We start from the raw sequence: 8,027 nt of genomic DNA, 5'->3' as shown, positions 1-8,027 counted from the left end.
TGACTCCTATGTTACTAGGAGCTCTGTAACCAGCAACATCATATTGTTTTATTTTTTGTGATTCCTGTCTTATTAGAAACCTGTAACCAGCAACATCATGAATGTCCAGGCTATTGGTTGCCTGTATCGGTATTTATACAAAGATATCACTAATAGGACCCTGTTAATGTTGCTAAAGTTAAAAAGTTAACACACAGAACTTTATGGTTTTACTTTTTATAAAAATGCTAAATTCTTTCATCTTAAGAAAGTTCTCTGAATAACCTATATTTTAACCTAAACTAATACGTACTTCTGATTTGAAGGTTTTTGTTTTATATAGCATTCTTAAAAAGAGTTTCTTGTGTCTAATGTTCCCATCTTATAATCTATCTGAAAACATCCTCCCAGAAAGTTCCTATTCATACTTAAATCAATGTGTCCCTTTCTAAACTAATGTGTCTGTCTGTCTTTGTCCACAGTGGAGTTGAATGGCCAGCAGACCTCCCCGCCACTACTAACCCAAGCACTATCAGGTATCTAAGAACTAAAATGTTCGATTTATCCCTTAATTAAGGAAACTTGTATGTGCTTGATTAAAGCTTGTGAACTATGCTAATATTTATAACAGCACGATATATATATATATATTGCATTATTAAAATTGAGATTAACATTTTTCATGATTTTCTTTCTCACAACGAAACAGGCGCCATCTATCGTTTACCTCCGTTATTAATTAATTGCAGTTTGTTTTTCAAGCTTTACAAGTATAACAATGGCATTCGACGCTCCGTTTCGAGATTGCATGCGTTTATATTAGATAACGTCAAATTTCACCTTCTAAAACTCAGAAAATAGTTCTTAAACCCAGAATGATCAATGAAGAGTCTCAACCTTAATGTGTCCATAAAATTTGGTACAAATCCAGTCACAATTTACAAAGTTATTAACCCATAACTGCCAAAATGCCATATCTCCCCATTATAAAAAATGCCCTATCTCCCCGTTTATAAAAATGCCCCATCTCCCCGTTTATAAAAATGCCCTATCTCCCCATAATAAAATGCCCCATCTCCCCATTATAGAAAATGCCCCATCTCCTCATTATAAAAAAAATGCCTTATCTCCCCACTAATAAAAATTATTTCAAAGTGATGCAAAATCCGGACTTGGATTCAGACCAAATTTTTGGAAGGACTGTCCCATACTGATTACCCATCTTGTGCAAAACATTTTCGTGTACATCGATCTATTAGTTCTCGAGGAAACACAGACAGACAGACACCCGATTGCAATACCCTCGCCTCCACCCCCGCTCCGGTAACGAGGATAAAGATACATTATGGCTTAGGAAGTAGTTTGTTAGGTCCTGCACCACTGAATAACCAACGACAAAATCTTAGCTCAGTAACAACTATTACTGTGTGTTACTAATGTTAACGTAAACCTTTTCATAGATAGATTTATGTTCTACATTATGTAAAGTAATAAATTATAACCTCTATACACAGTTTTGGTCACGAGAGATGTTGTTTTTGTATTTCGTAGTAAATATACCTTAATAAAAATGTATCTTCAAGTAGAAAAAAGTTTAATTCTAAAAATGTTTTAATTGCAACTGTGAAATTAAAAAGTGGTAAAATGTAGAACACTAAATAAATATTTTAATGAAACCTTACTACACTTTAGCTTGAGACGGAAACAATTCACACACTTATAAATGTTTTAGATAATTTTATTGATTGAAATAATGAATTAAAGTTTCACAACCACGAGAAATGAGATAATAAAGAAATGTTGAATCCTTTAGTGACTCAGATAACTAATTGTACAGACGTGGGCTAATCTAAAGGAAACAAAAATAACTTTGAAGTTTAAAAATCAACAATCAGAGGCATGCATATTTAATTTGTGAAACTTAACATATGCTAACTAATTTGAAGTTATACAATATACTTTTGCGATCACATACTGAAATATGAAAAATGAACGTCATCTAATACGTCATAACTAAACGCAGCGCCCCTGATGTCAAATAGTTTAAACTCGTAATTTTATCGAGTGCAAAAGAAAAAAACAATCTGAAAAAGCTGTAACGATAGTTTTTCATCTCTATAGTTGGGATATCAATTGTAAATGAGATCTGAAAATATTTGAACACACTTTCATTCATATTTTTAGGAAGTACGTGAGGTGACAATATTCAAAATACTTTGAAAGTTTATAGGCCTAAAATCACTCTTTTTTTCCCATTCTAATCGTCATTGGAACGTAGTTTGGTTGCAGATTAGTTTTACAAATTGTAATCTGAATTTCGTCTTTGTAATCATTTAAGTGCACTGTGTTTTACAATTTTTCTTCGAATCTTAAAAACATCTTGGTCATGGTATACTTGTAAATCTCATATTTTCGATAATGCTCTTTATGTAGTTTGTATTTTAACGCTACTGTTGTTTTGATATACTCACTATTCTCCATCTCTTCCCAGTGATAAATAACTATGGTCCCACGGGCTTTGCTCCGCCCACATCCCCAGCCAACAACCGTGGGTTCCCCGCCACCAATAGTCCGGGACCCATTGACTTGTATAACTCTAACCATGATACTATGGGTTACGTCCAGGCCACTAGCCCCCAGCCGTCTGGGTATCCCCCCATCGCTGTCAGCAGGGTAAGTATGGTGGTAGCTCTGTATTATGTAACAAGGATATTAAAACTCTAGAAGAGAAATACGTTGGTCATCCATTTGGAAAAAAAAATCGATGAAGGCCTCAATGTTGTTTGTTAACAAACGATAACGCAGTCATGTAATTGTCGTTTTAACGTAAGATACTTAACCCTCAGCATACATATATATTATTCGTTACTGGTTTTTAAGGAATATCGTACTTTATCAAAGAGCTACATGAACTGACATCATGGATAAACCACGAGTGCTTTCGAAACGTGTTGGTCTTTACTAAATGTGTTTTACCATCTAAAGTGTAATCCGATATTTCATTATGAATATCGATCTCACATTTTAACTCACAAGCCTGATAAACTACGTAATATTAACTTGTCTGAGAGTCACTGTTTGAACTGTTAAAGTGAATGTTGAGTCAGAATCAATGAGAGTCACTGTTTAAACTGTTAAAGTGAATGTTGAGTCAGAATCAATGAGAGTCACTGTTTAAACTGTTAAAGTGAATGTTGAGTCAGAATCAATGAGAGTCACTGTTTAAACTGTTAAAGTGAATGTTGAGTCACTGTTTGTTCTCCTCTTCATGTCATGAAATATAAAGTACTGATCATTTGTAACACTCACATGATTGGCTGTGTTATGTTCCCTAGTGGTCAGAATGTTTGTGTGTTTGTCGAGTCTCATAAATCAACAAGTCCAAAGCCAGACTAGACTCCAGCTAAGTATTGATTAAATCAAAAGGAGCATGAGAATGAGTAGGTTGTAAATAATGTCGCGTGGTAGCAAATTGAGCATGTTCATGTATCAAAACACCATGATAGAACATTGCAACAACACATCAAGCATGTTATAGGATCTAATCACTAGGATAGAACAATATGGCAACACATCAAGCATGTTCTAGGATCCAAACAGAATGACAGCACAATATGGCAACATAGCAAACATGTTCTAGGATCCAAACACAAGGACAGAACAATATGGCAACACATCAAACATGTTCTAGGATCTAAACACTGGGATAGAACATTGTTGTAACCTCTCCAGTTGTTAAATACCAAACAGAATTGGAGCTAGAGATGTAATTTTGTGGGGTTTATAAACTATCAGGAGCAAATAGGATTGGTCAAGTTATTCTTCGGTTCCTGCTATATTTTTGGTGGAATTAGACCAGGCTCAACGTTTAGACACACACTTGATGAAGGTAAATACAGTATGTTGAAATGTCCTTTCTAAGCTCATCCAACCAAACCAGAATTGTTGTTTTATCAGCTGGTTGTCAGTGATACTTTCAACCGTAAATCGAGAAAAGTTAGAGTTACATATAAGAACATCAATAAATCGACCAGCGTTACCTGGACGTTACAGAATCGTGCGCAAGGGTATTGAAAAACTTGACAGCTGTTAAATATAAAATGGCGTCCCACTTGTCACGTGAACTGTCGTCTGTTTATTCTATTGCAAACCCTCTTCCCTAAGTAACACGTCTTGTGACTTTTTCTTCCGGAATCTACATTCACTGTGGTCTTCAGACACGAAATATCCAACAGATAGCGAAACGTTTCTACAATAGATTAGGTTCTGGAAACGGTTATTCATTAAAACGTCTGTGTGCATTCAATAAGTTGGTTACTGAGGTTGTAGAAGCTTTCCAAACGTCTGCACCAGACAAGAACAGCACTTTCAAGTCAGACAAAGAGTCTAAGTGTGGTATCCCATAATCCATAGATCACCCATGGCAATGGATATTTCAAATGACACATTTAACGAGGAGAACCTCCAACTTATATTAATTTGTTCACTTATCTTTGCCAATCTTCAAGTTGAGCTTGTCCCACCTCAGGGAGTAGACACAGACACGAGGTCAAACTTGTACAAGCTTCTATTAGATTGTCATTGCTGTATACAACTTTACTAAGTAAAAGTAGTAGGGATGTCATAATTACGTACATAAAACCTGCGCGAAAATGTAGAAAAAAAACAAACCTGAATATAGCTTACTACAGATATTTGAAGTGTGACGTCACTACCATAATTGTTTCTGATATCCAAGGATCACTGAACAAACTTCACCTGACATTTTCTCCTTGTGTTTGAAAGTTTATAAAATCCACAAAATTGGTTGTTTCACCAAAGGTCAGTTACTTACCATCTCTTTACGGACATTAAAAGATCATTTCGTCTGCATAACCAATACGGACTTGAAATGAGAACAATTACATCAAACATTCCCCCATTATTTGTTTTATCGCCAGGTGGCTAGGGGGCGATTGACCCGCAGTCAGAAAATCGAGGGTTCGAATTCCCATCTCACCAAACAAGCTCGCCCTTTCAGCCGTGGAGGCATTATAACGTGATGGTCAATCCCACTATTCGTTGGTAAAAAGAGTAGCCCAAGAGTTAGCGGTGGGTGGGGATGACTAGCTGCCTTCCCTCTAGTCTTTTACAGCTAAATTATGGACGGCTAGTGCAGATAGCCCTCGTGTAGCTTTGCGCGAAATTCAAAACAAACCAAAACCAATTTATTTATTTATTTTCTAATATCGCCACGGATTAAGCAACTTTTACCTTTGGCTTAATGCGATAGTCGTGCATATAAGGTTGTATTCGGGTTATCTTGGTGATACACCAAGAAGTATACATTGTACGGATGCTTTCTACGCCCTTTTTTGATCTTCAGTAACTACACGTTTTCACAAGATACTTTAAGGAGTAAGTACACTCTCGTAGCACCGGTTCTGATTTGTTTTATAGCGTTTGTTGAAGTAAAAACTAGTATTTTAAACAGAGTATGCTCTAAACTACTGACGAATAAATCTACGTTATGAGTAAGAAAATTATTTTTTTCTCTTGTAGGGTCCTTTGATTGCAGCAGCTTTCACTAATGGCTACCACTGAGGCTCAGCTTTCTGACCTTTGACCAGCAATAGTAAGGTATCCTAACAAAATAACTATTCTAACCTTTTCATAGCATCACCTCCCGATTCTTAACCCCCTCCCACCCACCGTATTCCGTCTTTTTTGCACTGCTTTGATAGGGGGTGTTACTACTTTGTAACATAAAGCGTTATCAGAAATAGGCACGAGAAGCTAAAGTCCTCATATCTACCATGGGGTACGAGGATCCAAAGTCCTCAAATCTACCATGGGGTACGAGGATCCACAGTCCTCATATCTACCATGGGGTACGAGGATCCAAAGTCCTCATATCTACCAGGGGGCATGAGGATCCAAAGTCCTCATATCTACCATGGGGTACGAGGATCCAAAGTCCTCATATCTACCATGGAAAGAGTAGCACTGATTACGCCCCTTCCCATAAATTTCGATAGGTTTCAGATTTCACAAACTACGGTTGAGTTTATGGTTCACCCAGATAAAGATGAGTTTGATAGCTAAAGATAGATTCGAAAATGGGGGATTAAGAAACTAAGGCGAAAAATAGAACACCATCTAATAGGTCATTAAGCTTATTATTTTAACATTAAATTCGCTTTTTTTATATTTTCATTAAGTCTTGGTCTCCATTGCACTGGATGGGCTCAAATTAACGCTCTAATTATAATATTTTATAGGGGAGGAGCATTTCAAACCTCCCTAGTTTCCACCTGTTGCTCCTCCCCCCTGACGCCTATGTGAAGAGAGAGATAGGGGTGTTTTTTTCCCCCTTAGTCCTCAAAGACTCTTTAAAATTCTACATTTATGACAAAAAATACTACTAATAAAACGTAAACTTGTTAACTCTTTATCATATTGATGTTGTTGGCAATATTCCATGTGTTATGAAAAGTGAACATAAGATTTGGGAACACAGGACCTTTATGGTTAACATATATGTTTGTGGTTTTTAGTATCTTAAAAACGCTCTACTTGTCTTCTATTGTATACAGCTTGGATAAGATGGATCCTCAGGGAAGAAAAGAAAGACTTCTGGTTGTCTGGGCAACATTGACTATGTGTATATGAATTATCCTGGACTATGTCCGGATGGATCCGTGTTTAATAAGTGATAATCTGTGAAACATTAATCTTCAAAGATAGAAAATGTTGACTGTTTATGTTTCCGCTAGCCTAGTGGCTGATGAAGAAAACGAATGATGTTTTGTTGGTTTTATTTTCCATACTTCACCATCTCACAGAAGATTTGGATCCAAAGACATACATTTTTTGTTAACATGGTTGATGTTGTAAAAATGTGTTGAAGAACTGATAGCCAAATAGGCCTAATCTTAAAGGTCGTCAGTCACTTTATTTGTTGCTAATAATGTCTCCATGGTAATCACTTTAAGGGTTCTTGTTTGTTTGTTTGTCCAATCTGATACTACTCTTTGGGACTTATGTAGTCCAGTTTAAACATTAACTTCTCGCGCGAGGTCCACAAGGACCACAAACAAATAATGATGGCCCCCAAACTATTAAGCCTGCAAGTAGACTTTTTTGTTCCCTCTATTGAAGTTTCTTGGAAACGAACGAAGAATTAAATACTTCTTCGAAATTTGTTGAATAAATTTTTCTTCTCCATTTAAAGATTATATAAGTTCTGAAGCGTTAAACAAGAAAGTGGATTCTTCTTTTTATTGTGGTGTTCATATAATTCTATTTTTTTCGTCTGTAAATATGACTGTGTTTAACTATCTGTGACTATTTAACCACAACGGATCACTTTGTTGATTTTAATAACTCGAATCTTGCGATCAAATAAAACAAAAAACTTGGACATTCATTTTCTCTTCACTTATTTATTTTTAACTTTTAACTGTTATATTAATATTTCCATCACAATTAACTCACATTTATAGGTAGCGTTTTCGTAATTGAAAATCCTTTAATTTACAACGCATTTAAGAAATATTGACCGATACTGAAGCAATAAATATTTTATGTATGGGCACTGCAAAATTAACTTGTAAGACTTCTGAAAATAAGGATGACTCTACTTTAAACAACAAAGTATTGACAATGTTTCATGACAGAAATATTTTGTACATATTAGGCAAATTAAAGCAATGAATATCTGGAAAAAAAACACGTTTTATTATACTTTTTTTTTCTTTTTGGCAGTACGACGTCTAAATAAGTTTAATATGTTCTGTTAGTCTAATTAGTGGACTTCTATATACTACAAGGTGACCAACTCAGATATGATACGAAATTTCATTGGTTTAATTTGTTTGAATTATTTAAGTTCTAACTTTCATTGGGTTAGGAGCTTTTATGGGTCTAATTAGCGGACTTCGATGTGCCAGGAGGTCTCGGTAATTTAATTAGCGAATCCAGGGTTTTATAAATTTTTAATTATCTAATAATAAGTATTCGGTGTTTCGGTTCTACCACCTAATTAGACATTATATTATAGTGAGCAA

General features: G+C 35.5%; 1 long non-coding RNA gene across 1 annotated transcript; it reads left to right on the top strand.

The window, feature by feature from the left end:
• Positions 1–426: 426 nt before the first annotated feature.
• On the top strand, positions 427–7,693 carry LOC111089407. Its single transcript, XR_002613691.1, has 4 exons — positions 427–515; positions 2,471–2,652; positions 5,521–5,598; positions 6,555–7,693. It is a non-coding gene; the product is annotated as an uncharacterized LOC111089407 (long non-coding RNA).
• The last annotated feature ends 334 nt before the right edge of the window (positions 7,694–8,027 follow it).

The sequence above is a fragment of the Limulus polyphemus genome, unplaced genomic scaffold, assembly GCF_000517525.1.
Source record: "Limulus polyphemus unplaced genomic scaffold, Limulus_polyphemus-2.1.2 Scaffold6138, whole genome shotgun sequence".
Taxonomy (NCBI): domain Eukaryota; kingdom Metazoa; phylum Arthropoda; class Merostomata; order Xiphosura; family Limulidae; genus Limulus; species Limulus polyphemus.
The sequence above is the reverse complement of the archived record's forward strand: the minus strand, read 5'-3'. Positions and strand labels throughout refer to the sequence as shown.